Source organism: Cupressus sempervirens, chromosome 2, assembly GCF_028749045.1.
Source record: "Cupressus sempervirens isolate cs-2001-9-10 chromosome 2, ASM2874904v1, whole genome shotgun sequence".
Classification (NCBI taxonomy): Eukaryota; Viridiplantae; Streptophyta; class Pinopsida; order Cupressales; family Cupressaceae; genus Cupressus; species Cupressus sempervirens.
In genome coordinates, this window is record NC_143119.1 from 120509266 (window position 1) to 120528326 (window position 19061).

Genomic DNA, 19061 nt, shown 5'->3' on the forward strand with positions numbered 1-19061 from the left:
ACAAATATGCTTTTTATAGTTGTTATAGAAAACTCCTAGTAGATTCTTACGAAAAAATCATCAAGCAAGTAGTAAAATTGAATTTCAAAGACTTTGAATTCAATGATACAACCCCTTGTTTTTAAATGGGTAGAATAGTTGTATGTAGAGTTTTTGTATGGATACTAGATTACCATTATAAAACAAGGATTGAAGATAAGGTTAAATTAAATGATTTGAGACATCTTCTATTACATCCTAAATCTTATAATATGCATAGGGTTATGAACATTTGACTTGTGGTACCTTGACTTTCAATTAATTTATTGACAATTATTATATCTTTAATTAGAAATTTTATTTGTCTCCCATGATATATTTTGACATCCTAGGTTAGATGACATCCAAGACATAAAAAGAACATATATAAGAACTGATAATAAGGTTATTATTAATATTATAATATTTCTACATCTAAATTTTTTTAGAAAAAATACCCCTTAAAAAACAATTAATTATATTTAATACAATCTATTTTCTTATTCATAACAAAAAGATTAAAGTTATTCAACGAATTTGAAATATTTAACAAATATTTAAATTGATTCAATCCTTTACAATTGAATTAAACATATTGATACAAATTTTATTTGATGGGACACCGTATAAAAGCTGGCAATCCAAGATCAATTGTAGCTTAACACAATGAGCTGCCACAATGGAAGAATTGGATATTTTTGGGTTGTTCAAGGGAAGATGTGTAGTTTTGATTGGTAGTTGTTGATGGTGGAGCATTCTTAGCACTCTAACATTCATACGACATTGTGTCGTATATCAACCTCGTATCATCGACTATGTAGCAGGAAAAAACTTCCCATGTTCATCTCCATTGAAAACGATAAAACCCGAAACCTTTTTATTTGTCTTTCATAAGAAAAGTACTCTTGATTTGCTATGCTTGATATAAATCATATTACCGACTCACACATGAATTTATAAATGAGATGAACTGTCTAAATCTCTCGTCAGTAATCACTGTAGAATAATAAACCTAATTTGCCTCATTTTTCATAATCAATGATAGGGTTTTTTTTCCCACTGCGATGGAATTGCACAATTTGATTGGTAATGTGGAGGAAACAATTGATACAACTCATTTCCAATGATCTAATCTAATTGGGATCAAATTTTTCAAACTTTTAATTTCAATATTGTAATTTGGTTTTTATTTTTTCATTTTGTTATTAGTACTATAATTTTTCAAAACCATCTAATCTTTTTTGGTCATATGATTGAATCAGTTCAAATAGTGTTAGTTGCATCATCTATGTTTAAATGACATGCTTTTATTTATCAGAAAATAGAGATATTACATTGAAGAGAAGATCAATAGTATGCAAAGTGATATTAAGAGATCCTACAAGCTCTTTTTGATATCTAAATATTAAAAATCTTTTATTCTTTTCTATTTTCCTCAACAAGAATTTATTTTGATTTATGGGGAAAAAAATTATCTTTAAATGGAGAAAATGTTCATGTTAATTGATCTAAGATTAAAAGTGTAATTTTTCAATGTCTTCAGATTTCAATATAGTTTTTAATAATTGTTTACTTGAAAATTTTAAAAATATGAATTGTTTACCGGGAAAAGATCAATATTTTACAAAGAAAAAGTTAAAAGATCTTACAACTATCTTCCATACAGTAGACATTAAATATTTTATTCTATTATATAAATTCTTTGGAGATGGTGCAAGAATTTGATGAACTTGTTGCTCTCGATAGAGCTTCTTGTTAAACTCTCCTTGTTGTAATCCTTTTTGTCTTAATAAATTTTTACCCCTCTTTTTTCAAAATAAATTCACTACCTATTCCAGCTGTCAAAAAACGAAAATTGAATTACAGAATACCATCACTGCTTCATAAAGCAAAAGTTGAAAATCCAATAAACATTCGATCTCATTACTTCACTGGATATCTGCCAAAGAAAAATAATTAATAAGATATTAAATTGAAAGACGGAAAATAGTATTTCATAAAGAAAAAGTTGAAAATCCAACAGACGATTTTTTCCCTTTATAAATGTTACAAACCTTTTATTGTATTTTATTCTTTCCAACAAAATGAAGACTTAAAAGCTTATTAACTAAAAATATTATATAATCAAGTGATGTGCAATCCAGCCCTTCTGTTCCCTTGATAAAAGTAAGGGCTGCTATCTGAATGTAAATATCTAAACAAAGAAGTTGCACTGAACGACTGATTGTTTTATCGATAGCGCTCGTATTGAGGAGACTCGTAGATGGCTCTGATTGTATGGGCGGTGGGGATATTCCTCATCCATTTCATGGTAATGAAAATGTCTTTATATGATGATGACTATTCTTGTCCTATTAATATCACCTTTTTCCTCAAAGTTTTCAAATGAAGTTGCCAATTAAAACAATTGTACATTCTTATTAGGGTCAATAAGAGACAATTATTATTTGTATATAATTGTTTGGAACATTTATTTATTAGATCAATTGTTAAATCTTTCTGATTATAAAAGTACATAGGAGTATCACACTGTTTCAATTTATTATTCAAATATAGGAGTAATAGTTAAACTCAAAATGAAGAAACTCAATGGAAAATCATTGAAATCTAACGAGCATTTAGAAACTTGGGGTGCACAAAGTTAGCTATAACAAACATTGGTACTCTTTCCCTATAAGTAAATTAAGTCACATATAAAAAATAAAAATTATACAACAATGAAATCTGAGAATGGAAATTTATCTTAACTTCCTAGAAATAAGACCTATATACCTTACACCTTATAGGATTTGAACCTTTTAAAAATAAATAAATAACTAAAAGTCAATTAAAAAAATAAAGCAAGTTTAATTTTTAAGTTCATAAGGGGTGGGAAAGAGGTTAGGTTACAGAGAAAAATAGTTAGGAATAAATGATTGAAATTTAACTAAAAAATTAAGTGGGTTTGAAATATAAGTTTCTGATTGATAAGAGGTCAAAGGTTGAAGTGAAAATAATTTGATATAAATGAATAAGAAGGCATAGTTCTCAGCTTTTCAAAGATGGATAAAAAGAAATTATACAAAAAAATAAAAATGGAAATCAATAGAAAAGTCCATTACATTTAGTTTCTAAGTTTTTAAAGATGAAAAAGAAGAGAAAATAGAAAATAATCAGAATGAATGAAATAGAAAATAATTAAAAATGATCAATGTAAATCTAATTACTAAATTAAAAACGTTGGGTTTGTAAGTTCCTAGGTTGGCACACTGAAATCCTAGGTTGACAAATGAATGAAGTGGGACAATTAGATAGTTTAGGGTTGTTGAAGGACAGATATGATTGGTAGTTGATGGAGGAACATTAAATTCTTCTCTTCATATTCTAAATTCTCATAATGCCCCTTCATTGTTGTCAAAAGTCTACTGTGTTTTCTCATTTCAACGTGTGGTGCAGAAATAAAGGCCAACGTTCCCCGTTGAAAACGAACCTTTTAGTTTGCCTTTCATAGTAAAATACTTTAATTACTGACAGCTCCATTTATAAATGAGGTGAACTATTCAAATTTCTTGGAAGTTGTCAGTCCAGAAGATAATTTAATTTTGTTTCTGTGACAAATTAGGTTTGATTCGTAATGTGGAGGAAATAATCAATACAACTCATATCTAATTATTTAATTTGTTTCTGTTATATTTCAAATTTTTGTTTAAAAAAGATTGTTTTTATTTGGGTGATAGGCAATGACTGAAGTATAGATTAATTATTATTATTTGTTAAAATTAATTACTATTATATGTTCTATTGTATTGTTCTCTTAAAAAAGATCATTCTTTAATATATTATGATTCAAAATAAAATTAATCAATTATATATATATATATATATATATATATATATATATATATATATATATATATATATATATATATATATATATATATATATATATATATATATAACTAATTGAAATAGTGTTAGTTGTTGTTAGTTTCAACACATCATCTACATTTGATTTGTGTATTTTTATTTATGAAAAAATAAATTATATATTAAATTAAAAAAAAAGAAAACAAATCAATACTAAAACATCTCACAAACTATTTTTCACTTAACATTGAAGGTTACAGAATATGTAATAACTCCTTATTGAAGATTACAGAATATTTAATAACTACTTATGATTTTAAAAAATTAAGACCAAAACTACTATAAATATAAATTTTCTAAACCATCGTATCTTCCTTTTGAGTCAGTTGACCAAACCAAATATTAATCCTAGTTGACTCTAAAACTTCACCTTCACTACACTAACATGCTTCCATCAATCAAGGACAAGTGAGACTTTAACTCGAAGGAAAGAAGATTAAATACTTCAAAAAGAAAAATCTTAAACATCTCACAAACTATCTTGAAGGTGGTAGACATCAAGTATTTTATGCTATCCTATTATTTCTAATAAGAGTTTTGATTCAATTTATGGAAAACAACTATTAGAATTGTTAAACCTATAGATAGTCCATACTGATTGATCAAACAATTAAATTAAAAAAAATTCAATAATCAATTAATATTTTTGAATTCAACAATTTTATATTTCTATTTCATATATTTAAATACAGATTGTTTTTATATGAAAAATTTTCATTTGATATTAAATATTACAAAATATTTACTAATTGTTAATATATTATATTCAATAAAAAAATGTTACGACTTTTGAATATTATCAGTGTGAATTCTAAACTATCCAACTTTTCTTTTAGATTGTATAACCAAATCAACCAAAATAATGTTAACTAGCTTATATATACCTCTATATATATTATGCCAAGAGTAATCGTTATTTTAATCACAGTTGGGATTATGAAAATGAAAATAGGCGCCTCGAGAACGATTACTCTCGGCGTAATATATATAGAGGTATATATAAGCTAGTGGCAATCATGGGGCAATAGGATAAGTTTTTTTTTTTTTTAATTCTATTCTTTTAAGGTTAGTGTTGAATTATTTATTTCTTTTTAAATCCAATTGTATAAACTTACTATAAAAATGTAATAGTGTAAACTTACTATAAAATTATTCTTGAATATTTTATTTTTTAATTCTATATATGGTGTTTATTTGTATCACTTTAATTCAGTTTTATTTTAAGCATATTGTTATGTAAAATGTTATATTGAGGAGTAGAGTTATAGTTAGGGTTAGGGTTGGTGTTAGGGTTGGGGCTATTGTTAGGGTTTGAGTTATGGATAGGGTTAGAGTTACAGTCAGGAATAGGGTTACAATTAGAGTCAGGATTAGCATTAGGGTTAGGGCTAGGGTTATTTTTAGGATTACGAATCTTGTTAGGGTTATAGTTAGGGTTAGGTTTAGAATATAAGTTAGAGTTAATGTTAGGATTAGGGTTAGAATTTGGGTTACAAACATAGTTAGGGTTAGAATTAAAGTTAGGGTTAGGGTCAAGGTAAGGGCGAGGGTAAGAATAATGGTTTAGGTTAAAAATATAGTTACGGTTAGCATTAGAATTAGAGTTAGGGTTTGAGTTAGAGGTAGAGTTGGAATTGGAGCTCAAATAAGGGCTAGAGTTAGAGTTGAAATTAGGGTTATAATTAGGGTTAAAATTAGGATTAGGGTTAGGGTTAAAATTAGATTTATGGTTAGAGTTAGAGAAAGGGGTAGAGAAAGGGTTAGTTTTAGGGTGATGGTTAAGGTTAGGTTTATATTTAGAGTTAGAGTTGTATATAGAGTTACATTAGGGTTAAGGTTAGGGTTAGGGTTAGGGCTACGGTTTTCGTCTAGATTAAAGTAAGGGTTAAGGTTAGAGTTAGAGTTTTGAGTCAGTGTTAAGGTTAGAGTTAGGGTTAGGTTACGATTTTAGTGAAGGTTAAACTAAGGATTAGGGTTAGTATTAGAGTCTAATTATGGTAGAGTTAGATTTGCAGTTAGGGTTATATTTAGGGTTAGAGTTAGGGGTAGGATTATGGTTTTAAAAAAGTAATTTTCTTTTTGGCATATTGTAATGTAAAATGTTATAGTCAAACATAGATATATGGTTAGGGACAAAGTTACCATTACAGTTAATGTTAACCTTAGGGATAGAACAAGGTTTAGGGTTAGCATTAGAGTTAGAGCTAGAGTTAGGGTTAGGGTTAGAGTTATAGTTAAGGTTAGGGTTAGAGTTACGATTATGGTTATTGTTAGAGTTATGGTTAAGGTTTGGGTTAGAGTTAGGGCTAGAATTAGGGTTAGGGTTAGTGTTAGGGTTATGGTTCGGATTAGCATTGGGGTTAGGGTTACAATTAGAGTAAGAGTTAAAATTAGAGGTAGTGTTAGTGTTAGTGTTAGTGTTAGTGTTAGTATAAGAGTTAGAGTTAGAATTAGAGTTAGAGTTAGGGTTCAAGTTAGAGTTAGAGTTAAAGTTAGAGATAGAGTTGTGATCAAGGTTAGATTAGGGTTAGGGTTAAAGTTACCTTATTAGATTTAGGGTTAGGGTAAGAGTTAGGGCTAGGATTAGGATTAGAAATAGGGTTAGTGTTAGAGTTAGAGTTATATATAGTGTTAGGGTTAGGATTAGGGGTAGGTTTATAGTTAAAGTTAGGGTTAGGATTAATATTGGTGTTAGGGTTACAAAAAGTGTCAAAGTTGGAGTTAAGGTTAGAATTAGGGGTAGGGTTAGAATTAGGGATACAGTTAGAGTTGGAGTTAGGGTTAGAGTTAGATTTAGGGTAAGAATCAAGGTTAGGATTAGAATTAGCATTGGAGTTAGAGCTAGGGTAAGAATTAGGGTTAAGGTTAGGGTTAGGGTAAGAATTAGAGTTATAGTTAGGGTTAGAGTTAGGAACAGAGTTATAGTTAGGGTTAGAATTAGGTTAGGGTTAGAGCTAGAGTTGGGGTTAGGGTTAGAATCAGGGTTAGAGTTAGGGTTATATAGGTTTGGATTAAGATTAGGGGTAGAATTAGAGTTACAATTAGAGTTAGAGTTAGAATTAGGGTTAGGGTTAGAATTAGGGTTACAAATATAATTAGGGTTACAGATTGAGTTAGAGCTAGAGTTAGGGTAAGGGTAACAATTAGGGTTAGGGCTAGAATTAGGGTTACAAATAAAGTTAGGGTTAGAATTAGGGTTAGGGTTAGGGTTAGATTTAGAGGTAGGATTTTAGCTAGAGTTAGAGTTAGAATTAGAATTAGAACAAGAGTTGGAGTTAGAGGTAGGGTTAGAATTAGGGCTAGGATTATGGTTAGCATAAGGGTTATGGTTAGAGTTAGGATTAGCATTAGGGTTAGGGTTATAATTAGTGTTAGTTTTAGTGTTAGTGTTAGTGTTAGTGTTAGTGTTAGTGTTAGGGTTAGAATTGGGGCTAGAATTGAGGCTAGGGTTAGGGTTAGGGTTAGGGTTAGAATAAGAGTTAGAGTTAAGGATCAAGTTAGAGTTAAAGTTGGAGATAGAGTTGGGGTTAGGGTCAGATTTAGGGTTTGGGCTGGAGTTAAGGTTAGATTTAGGTTTCGAGTTAGAGTTGGGGTTAGAATTAGGATTGGGTTTATGATTAGAATTAGGGTTAGGATTAGAGTTAGAGTTACATATAGTGTTAGGGTTAGGATTAGCATTATATATAGTGTTAGGATTAGGATTATGGGTAGGATTAGGGTTAGAGTTAGGGTTAATGTTAGGGTTACAATTAGAGTTAGAGTTATAATTATAGTGAGGGTTAGAGTTAGAGTTAGAGTTAGAGTTAGGGTTAGAATTAGGGATAGGGCTAGGGTTAGGGTTAGAGATAGAGTTGGAGTTAGAGTTAGGGTTAGAGTTAGAATATGGGTTTAAATTAGGGTTAGATTTAGGGTTAGAATTAGCATTAGAGTTAGAATTAGAGTTAGGATTAGAGTTATAGTAAGGCTTAGGGTTAGGGCTAGAATTAGGGTTAGGGTTAGAATTAGCATTAGATTTAGGATTATAAAGGGTTAAGGTTAGGGTTAGGGGGAGAATTAAAGTTAGAGATAGAGTTAGAGTTAGAGTTAGAGTTAGGGTTGGGGTTAGGGTTAGGGTTAAAATTAGAATTATCTAGTTAGAGTTAGAGTTAGAGTTAGAGTTAGGGTTTGTGTTAATATTGCGGTTAAGATAATTTTTGGGTTACTAATCATATTATAGCTGATGTTAGTGCTATTATTACACTTTACCTTGGTGTTAGGATAACTAACAAGTTAAATTTTAATGTGGGTTAGTTCTATTATAGTGCCCATGATTAGTGCCATTGTGATACAAATTATTAACCTTTTTAATAACGTAATCCCTCCCCCTCTCTCTCTCCCCTCTCTCTCTAACTACACCCATTAATATCTCGCCCCAATATCTAAATATACCCTCTCTCTCTGTGTAGTCTCTAGTAATGCCCCTCTAATATGTCTCTTTAATCTCTAGATACACCCACTTATCTCTCCTAACCTACTTTCTAGATAATCCTCCTAATCTCTCTATCCCTTTATGCTCTCTAGATACACCCCTAATCTCTCTCTCTCTCTCTCTCTCTCTCTCTCTCTCTCTCTCTCTCTCTCTCTCTCTCTCTCTCTCTCTCTCTCTCTCTCTCTCTGCCTGCTCTCTAGATACACCTCATAATCTATTTTTCTCTCTCTCTACATAAAATATGCCTCTATAAGAAACATAATATGAGTTCCTTCTTGTCTATAGATATGCTCTGTGTGTGTGTGTGTGTGTGTGTGTGTGTGTGTGTGTGTGTGTGTACATATTATCACTTATAAAAAAATATAATATTATTTCTAGATACTTGTACATATAGGGTTAGGCTAAGGTATATAATTTACTGAATGATTAGTATAATCATATATAGAGTAAGAGTTGAAGTTAGGATCCAAGGTTTACAATTTCATTTATATGACACTCAGTGTTATGGTTAGGGTTAATAAGTGGTTAAATGTTACACTAAAATAAGGGACAGGGTTAAGGGAAGTATGAGATTTAGGTGTAGTGTTGGAGTATTTGGAGTACAACTATGGTCAAATTTGGGATATATGTTATACAAATGACTTGAATAGTGGAAAAATTAATTCACGAAAGGGAAGTTATAAGTTCCAACACAACAATTCAAATGATGTTAAAGTGTGAAAGAATATATAAGAGTCAATTTTATGAAAATTATTTCTCCATGATGATGCAAGAACATTATATATTGTTGAATTTTTAATAATGCTAATGCAATTTTTATTGCAACGATTAAGAATTGTAATCAATATATCTCCCTATCATTAAGGAATCTATTTAGACTTATGATTTTCTTTCTTAATTAATATATTTAGTAGCCACATCCATTGGTAATCAATAAATCTCCCTATCATTAAGGAATCTATTTAGACTTATGATTTTCTTTCTTAATTAATATATTTAGTAGCCACATCCATTGAAGAAATTTTTCGTACAACAATAAATTTATTTTGTCTTGTTCTCTTCTCCATGAAAGTTACATTGAACAATGGGGAAATAAAATTGCCAATACAACTAATTAGAAGTAAAAATTTGAAACCGAAGACAAGAATGAACTATATACAAAAAATATATCTGTGATGGTGTAAATACATATCACATTCTTCAATGATTAGGATTCTTTTGTGACCTTTATTTGAACAATGATTATGAAATACTTCTTTCATCATTGAGGGAAACCCATCCACTTTTGTAGATGTGTCACATAGAAATTTTTATGCATCTTCCATATGCATTTCTTCCATTTCCTCAACATAGTCAATTGGAAATATTGCTTCTCTACAACTTTAATTATAGTTGTGTGCGCCTCTTTAATTATTTGTAGGCATTTGTCAAACTCAATCTTGAAGAAATCATTTGAGATCATTGAAGTAGTTAGGCTCTAGTATCCAATAATGTTTGATTCTCTATTTGAGGTATCCATAACTCAAATAGTAACTTGCAAACTTATAAACAAAAATCAACATATGGAAATAATCATGATGAAAAAGTATTAATAGTTAACATAAATTCTTTCAAATGAATAATGTTCAAAATAACCTAAATAAAAATCAAAACTATTTCAAATGAAATACTTAGATTGTAATAATTGAAATATGGTGGCATTGTCTTCCACTTTTCAAACATTACAAACATAAATATTAATAAAAATCTATATATAATATGAAAAATATTTAAATAAAACACATATATAATCTAATTAAATAATGACAATATAAACTAAATATATGATTCATTTATTTTAAATTAATCACTAACTTTAATAAAATACAAATTTTATTGATAAGGTGACCCTCTTGTCCACATCAATGATTGAATTTAATTATGAAACATTAAAAATATAAATATTTTGAAACATGCAAGTATAAAACTATTATGAAACATACAAATCTAAAACATGGAAACCAAAAGTATTTTGAAATATGCAAATCTAAAACTAATGTAAAACATGGAAATGTAAAACTAAATTGAAACATGCACATTACAAATCTACAAAAGAAATGTATTATCAAATATCTAAATCAAAAAGTTTTTGAATCCTAAATATAAATCCAACATACAAGGCTAAACTATATGAAACTTTAATCTACTCCTATTCAAAAACTTGAATTGCTCCAATAATCTCCATCTCTTCCTCCCTGCAAGAACACAAGATGAAAATGAAATGAGGAGCATTTGTTTTATAATTTATAAGAGAACCCTCATATCCCCCATAGATGTCTTTTGACATTCCATGAATTTGTTTCAAATTCCCCCACTCCTCACAAAAAATAAGCATGAATGTGCATGCAAAAATATATTTAACAAAAAGAAAATGTTTTATATTTAAAATTTTAATTAAGTTATTTCATCCCTATTTTCTTGGGTTCTATTTTTTTGGCCTTATTTTTTCAGGTTCTATTATTTTGGCATCCATTTGGCTTAATAATATTTTGGCTAGCTATTATTTTGAGAATTTTATTTTATTTTATAATTCAATAATGATAAAATATATACTAAATATATGATTTATCTACTTTAAATAAATCATTAACTTTAATAAAATATAAATTGTATTGATATGGTGGCATTCCCATCCAGATTAATGATAAAATTATGCTTTGAAATATGAAAATATAAATACTTAGAAACATGCAAATGTAAAACTATTGTGAAACATTCAAATCTAAAACATGCAAACCAAAACTATTTTGAAATATGAAAATCTAAAACTAATATGAAACATGCAAATATAAAACTAATTTTAGCATGCACTTTTAAAATATGTAAATGAAAAGTATTATAAAATATATAAATCAAATAGATTTTGAATACAAATCTAAATCTAAATCAAACATGCAAGACTAAACTATTAAATGCAAGCCTAAATAGTTATGAATATAATTCTAAATCTAAATGAAATTAATTAAAATTGAAATCTAAATCAAAGTAGAATATTATAACTAATTTTGATTTCAATTTACATCTACATCTAAATCTAAATGAAAATGTAAATAAAAAATAGAAATCTCATCTACAAAAATGTTACTCCAAAACTTCAATCTACTCCTATTCAAAAACTCCAATCTAATCCTCCAATAACCTCCACCTCTTCCTTCCTACAAAAACATAAAATGAAAATGAAATGAGGAGCCTTGGTTTTATAACTCCTGAGAGGTTCCTCATATCCCCCAACAGACGTCTCTTCACATTCCACGAATTTGTTTCAAATTCCCCCACTCCCACAAAAAATAAGTATGAATGTGCATGCAAAATTATATTTAACAAAAAAAAAATCATATTGCAATTATTTCGCCCCTATTTTTTGGGGCCCTATTTTTTCAGGTCCTACTTTTTCGGGCCCTACTTTTCCAGGCCTATTATTTTGGCCTCCATTTGGCTTCCTATTATTTTGGCCAGCTATTATTTCGAGAATTCTTTTTTAATATTTAATTTGGAAGTTTGTAACCGCTCTCAATTCTTTTTTATTGACGGAGAATCTTTTTTAGCATATTCTCGTGCTGGGTATTTGTGTTGTGATTGTATAGAACGCCTCTCAGCGTAATTATAATTACTTCAAAACTTCACTAGCATATTTCATCCATAAAGGAAAGGAAAGGTGGTTTTATAGTAATCAGCCAAAATAATGTTAATTATAATTACTTCAAAACTTCACTACTGATTCACTGGCATATTTCATCCATAAAGCAAAGGAAAGGTGGTTTTATAGTCCACAACACTATGCCATAGTTTTTGATATGGGACTACTTTATACTCTTTTTCGAGAGGCGCTTGGCGCTAAAAAATGAGGCATACATACCCTACCCCCCAATGGGATTTGAACTTGTGACCTCTCTTTCAAGAGTACAGGTTCTCCGCCACTAGGCCAACTCAAAAGATGAAAACTAAATGATCAAGATCAAAGATCAATGCCTCATAAAAAAAAAAGTTGAAAATCCAAACACAGTTGATCTCATTACTTCGCTAACCAAAAAAAATCAATGAAATATTAAATTAAACAATAGAAAAAAATACTTCATGAAGAATCCAACAAACTATCTTGAACCGTTTAAATATTATAAACCTTTAATTCAAATTTATTCTTTCCCAACATAATTGGACGTCAAAGACTTATTAACACATCATATTTTCATCAAAACATCTATTCGAGTGATGTGCAATCTAACCATATTTTCGTTGTCAGTGTGGGTAGTAGTAATATTCTTCAACAGTTTATTGGGTAATGGAAAGTTCTTTGTATCATTCAGCGTACACAAGATAATCATGGATTCTTTGTCCTATCTAATTTCACAATTTTGTTTTCAATTTTTCTTTGAATTAGATCTATTCATTTAACAATTAGATCAATTGTACAGTTTTACTAGTATTAATAAGGAACCATTAATGAAATATTAATATATAATTATTAGATTAATTAAGGGAAAATTTTGGTTGAAAAAAGAAAATTGATAATGAGACAATAGAGAATATGTTTAGTAGGCCATTTTGAATTTATTTTTATTTTTTTACTATTGCATTGACAATGATTCTTGCAACATCAAGAGCAGAAATAATAGATATAAGTTGTTAAATTGAAAATGAAGATGGGAAAGAAAATCATTTGAAATCTCATGTTTTGTGCGCTTAACATATGCAAACTTTTCTATAATGATTATTGGTTATCTTCTCCTAGATATTTGGGGACATCCCAAATAATTTAAAAGCTTTTATCCCTTTTAAGAAATGTCCAAATAAATCTCTATCTAGAATAGGATATTTGATTTAGAGTTGAAAGGTTAAAAATTAACTAAAAACTAATTGGTTGGGTTTTTGAGTTCTTAGTTTGTGAAAGATGACAAGAAGACCTTCTAGTAAAAATAATTTGAAATGAGTGGTCAAAATCTAGTTTGGACTCAAGTTCTAGAAAAGAAATAGAGGTTAAATATACAAATGGAAATGCAAATAAATCTTAATTGTCAAACAAATAAGGCCTATATATCACATACCCTATAGAATTTGACTCCACAAAAATGGAATGAATGATCAAAGTTTAATAGAAAAATTAAGAAAGTTTGGTTTTTAAGTTCTTGAAGGGTGAGAGGAAAGAGGTTATAAATTGAAAAGAAGTAATGTGGATTGAATGGCCAAGTTGTAGAATTTTCCTATAACATCTCACATCTAGCTAAAAAAATAGAAACCATAATTACATTCAAAAATTAAAATTTGAAAATTAAAAAAAAAATAGAGCGTGCAAAATGAAAAAATTGGTTTCTCGTTCCATGAAAAATTAATTACAATTTGGAAAATGATTTTTGACTTATACAATGTTGAATTCACCATTTGAAAAGGAAATTACATTGAAGATTGAACTGATGTATCCCCTCTAGTTAGTAGATGAGATTGGAACTAATGTAAGAAATACTCCTAAATTATGATCGATGATTTAGTAGCAGTTGGAATTTACTAATGTATTAGGAAAGAGGGAAAACTAGTTCCCCCCCACCCCCCCACCAAAAAAAAAAAAACAACTAAGATTAGGATAAATTTGCATGAATTCCCTTAATGACACTACTCAAAATATGAGGATATGAGGAAACAAAGGAAAAACATTTGTGTGTTGAAGATATAGGTGCCCTTGAACAATAAATTGATGGAAAAAAAGGGGAAAACATTTATCAATCAAGGATGTAGATGGCACATAAATATGTACAAGTGACCCTAATGGCACTACTCAACCATGCAAGAATAAGTATTGAACCAACAAAGCATTAGCACAAAGTGGCATGACAAGTAAAGCCCATGCAATAAGAGCATGACCTTGGCCTGCTTCTGATGAAGAAGACTTAGAGGATAACTTTTGATGGTTCTCTATTTCCTTCTCTAAGGCCTTTAGTCTCATATAACATCTCTTGATTTCATGTCCTCCCTTACCATAAAAAATACAAGGTTTGTCCAACATCTTCTTATTGTCTTGGATTGTTGATAAGATTGTGAATTTTTCTTCTCATGTGTATGCACAATAAGAGCATGATCTTTGGAACTCTTTTAAGTACCTATGTTTATGAGCTTATTATACTCATGAAGTTGAGACTAAAGGGAAGCATCAAGAGTGGGAATCTTCCAACTTACCCCTTTTGTAACCTTAGTTGTGTGCAAAGAAGAGACAAACAAAATATATTGTAGACACAATTTTGATAAAATAGAAAGAATTAATCTTCTTTTTTGTCTAGATTTGTCAATTTAATATTCTGTCAACTAAAGCAGTAAATATTTGAACTTTGTAAAGAAGTCTTAAATACTCTCAGAATTGCTTGGATCCAATGAGTTGACCTCATCATCAAGGATGTGATCCAGAATTTCATCTTGTTTCCAAAAAGAAATTCCAGTGTAGTCCAAACTTGGTTTAGAGTTGTACATGCCTTGACATGAAAGAATAATTCAAGAGAGACCTGGATAAGCATACAAGGCCAAAGGATTCATACCTACAATTGAATCAATCTAGACTTCACAATTGCTAAATTGAGTTCAACCTTTGTGTTCATAACTATTCAATAGAGGCCTCTACTTATGAGTTGAAGTAGAATCTTTGGCTTCCAATAAAAATATTTATATGGTATAATAAGGTTAGAAACTCCATTTTGTAGCTCTTACGTCTTCTATACCTAGAAAAACAAAAATATACTTCTCCTTTCTAGCACTTATGCTCTGACACCATGTAGAATTTTACTATAACATACCACATCTAAAGAAAGTGATGTCTCATTCTATGGAATAATTAATTGCAATATTCATAATGATTCTTGACTTATATAATATTGAGGCCCTCCTTTGAAAAGGAAATTATGGTGAATATTATTGCCGATTTCCATGTACTTAAATATTATTAATCACACTTTACTTAAGTTTACTTATGATAATGCATTTTCATAGTATTTTTTATGTAGACATGTAGGAGTTCTTGTTTCTAGTACACTTTGGTAATCACTGGCATGAGGACCTACAAATGGTGATGATTAATGATTAGCATCATGAAGACTTGGACAAAAACTTTGGTTGTTGTCATTGATTGGAAACCAGTTGATTGAACATAGATATATTGCAAGATTGTGCAACCACTAGTAGATAGGTGTACTAGTTAAGACAAGGAGTGTGACTTATTTAAAGTCATGACAAAAAAATAGGAAAATTAAGATAGAAAATCGAGGATCGTGCATGAAGAGTAACCCAATGATATGATAGGAGGAAAGGATAGTCACTGAGTGATGTGATAGACAAGAAGGATGGTGCAATAGAAATATGCAAGGATATGAGACTATATGTAGACACAAAGAAAGATAGACATGCCTACAAATAGGCAACTGACTCTTGTATACAATTCAAAATTTTCAAATTCACTACCTTTTAGTGGGATATTTTAGGGTTTTGTGCCCAAATGAAAAGAATATATATAATGTACAAACTTCATTCTAAAAGGAAGGTTTTTTGTTGTTTCATTGGAGAGTATAACCACATAAGAGAGCAGTAAATAACAAAGAGTAAAACCAGAGAGTTCAATGACACATTGGTGTGTAAGAATAATTAGGAAGAGGTTCACGGGGGAAAGCTAGAAGAAAGAAGGAATATCAAGAGGATCTTCAAGGTTTTCATATAAGATCTACAAGGTAAGGTGTGGCATACTTCAGATCCAAAACCTTATTTTTCTTTATTATCATTGCAACTATTGTAAGCCTTTAATAGGGAAAACTTGGATGTAAGTCTTTGTAAATCCTCTACCAATGTGTCTCTCAGAAAGAGGTTTGTAAATCCTCTAACAAGGTTTAGATTTAATAAGCTTTTACAATCCTAATAGATTGTAAAAATTCCTAATAGGATGTGTTACTAAAAAAATTAACATTTAACAGGGTGCTCTTTTACTTGCAAGGAAAGGCTAGAGAGAATATTAAGTTCCCACCATGGTTTTCATTATCTAATTGAGGGTTTCTATATATAAATCTCTTGTGTCATTGGTGTACATGCTCTTTTATGTGATCATGTATAGTTTTATTGTATTGCATTCATCATTATCTTGTTGGTAAAGAAACTAGTGGTTGGAATAGTAAGAAAAGTAACTCAAGTAGCTTGTTTGAGAATTTGTACCGATTCAACCTCCCTCTCAATATCGGATGGGACCAACATATATAAGTTTAATAGCCTCATATTAGAACATATATACATAACCCCTTATAAAATGTGCTAATAGAATCAAGTTCTATTAAAGAAGTTGAAAATAGTGTATTGTAAAGAAAGGCTATGCAAAATGTGTTGGACTAACCGACAATATTACCCTTCAGGATTTGTGACATGATTTAATTGCTTCTTGATGACATGAAGAAATAGAAGTTTTATTAGCCCTTTTTGTGAACATTTGTTTATAACATACTGAACTTTATCATCCTTTAGTATAAATGTTTTGAACTTCTGATGTATAAAGTATGGACATAGGGCATAAAATGATAATTGGAATTATATTTAAAAAGGGGTTCATTTTGTGGTAAAAATATTTCTTAATGAATGTTTGATATGGGTAGATCTTCCTGCAGCTGAAGAGATTGCAAAAACTGTTAGTTGAATAATTAATGCCTTTTCTTTATAAACTAATAAATGAAAATAAATGTTTGCGGGAAGTTTTGAGTGTATTAAATGTTGATCGCAGGATACAAGCTGAGTGGGAGTTAAACAAACTACGATGTAATAGCGCTAAAGCATTGATGACATTAAGGAGAAGCGTTATGACACCGTTGCAGCTAGAAGACTTGGCGAAAAAGTTAGAAGGGACCTGTTTTAATGAATAACCAAGCGGGACCTGATAAAGCAGCTGAGCAAGGAAGTAAGCATCAATGCAATTAGTTAAACATGCAAAGCATGATACCTGGATTCCTGGAAAGTTGTTTGAAGACACATAAATGAGCAAATCTAGCATTTGCTATGATCTCTATATTTGTGGGGAATTTAAGGGAGAATTAATGTCTTTCCAATTGTATGTTTGTAGTCTTAAAGTTGTAACTGACTTTCCTTCATGAGGAAGTCATATTTTTAGGAGTTTTTTGTTCTTCCCTATAAATAAGACCTCGTCTATATCTATGAGGTTAAGTAGTGAATAGACAGACCGAGTTGATAGACATCTTACTGTTTTTCCTAAGTTATTGTAATACTACATATTTGATGAATACATGCCTTTGCTGAGTTTCTACACTTTTATCTGCGTTTGTCTTTCCTTCATTCTTCCATGGGGGCCCACGTGGAAGGTGGAGTTTTACTTTAGTAAGTAGGATTTAAACTCAATTTTCTAAGTTAAAGTTAAAAATTGTTCTTCCTACAGTCACTGGAAACAGAACCAGTCACTGTTCCTGTAGCAGTAGGTGCATAGATGTATGGCTAAATAATTAGAATTTCCTTCCAAGTATTTGATAGTCATCTTTCCTTTGGATAAACTAGATTTCCTTAACGGTTATTGCATTCAAAGTAGTAATGACTTTTAGTGAAAACTAGAGCATATACTTTGCAGACATCATCTCAAGTTCACGCTCCCGGATTGACATTTAATGAAAATCAGCATAGTACTTTGGTGGTAAGGTATGTCCAATCCTGCAACTAAAAGGGTGTTATATTGATTAGACACTTCTTGTGTTCTATAAGTCTAGTGGTTGTATCACGCATTGACAGGTCAATCTTTTGGTGCAATAGCAATCCTAGCTTGTAACAAGTGGTATCAAAGCTTGGGCATAGATTTGACTCCTTGGTTAACGTTGAGAGGGGTTTGCTAGACTAACCACCAATGTTCCCCTTCTAGATTCATGACATGGTTTAATCACTTCCTATGTTCTATAAGTCTAGTGGTTGATCTTGCACTAGATATCAATTGAAAAGGGGTGTCTTAAAGAAATTCAAACTTACCAAATGTATCACCTAAAATATATTAAGGATATTTTTTTGGAAAATGATACATCTTTAAAAAGAAAGCATATACTATGAAGAAATGTTACATATACAAAAAAAATAGACTATCATCACCACTTTATCCTATGTGCTAGCTAAAAAATAGAGGAATGTTTGTAAAATGGGCATAGAAACCATACACTCTTTTAAAATAATATCAAATAGCATAAATAACTTGTTCAAGATAATATGAATCATGGATCTAAAATGAAAGTATACAAATAATTTAAATATTTCTATTATTTTTACTAGGATTGACAAGACCAATACCAAAAACTCATCAAGTGCTACTTAAACTATATATCTAGTGTTTTTATGGATGATCTATTTCTAATTGATAGAAATATAAATGATATTACTATTGTAAAAGAATAATTGACTTTAAGTTGAAAATGAATGATTGTGGACATCTTCTATTACACTATCACCTTTAAACAACAGTCACTAAAGCAAAATTTAAGCCTAAAAAAACTAAGTTAGCTTTGACTATTTAACACTCTTTGCCTAAGAGTCACTTGTTAGTATGCCACATGTCTATAATTGGCGCTATTAGACCCTCAACTTTATAATATGTATATAGATTTATGGACAGTTCACTTGTGGATACTGTAACATTTAA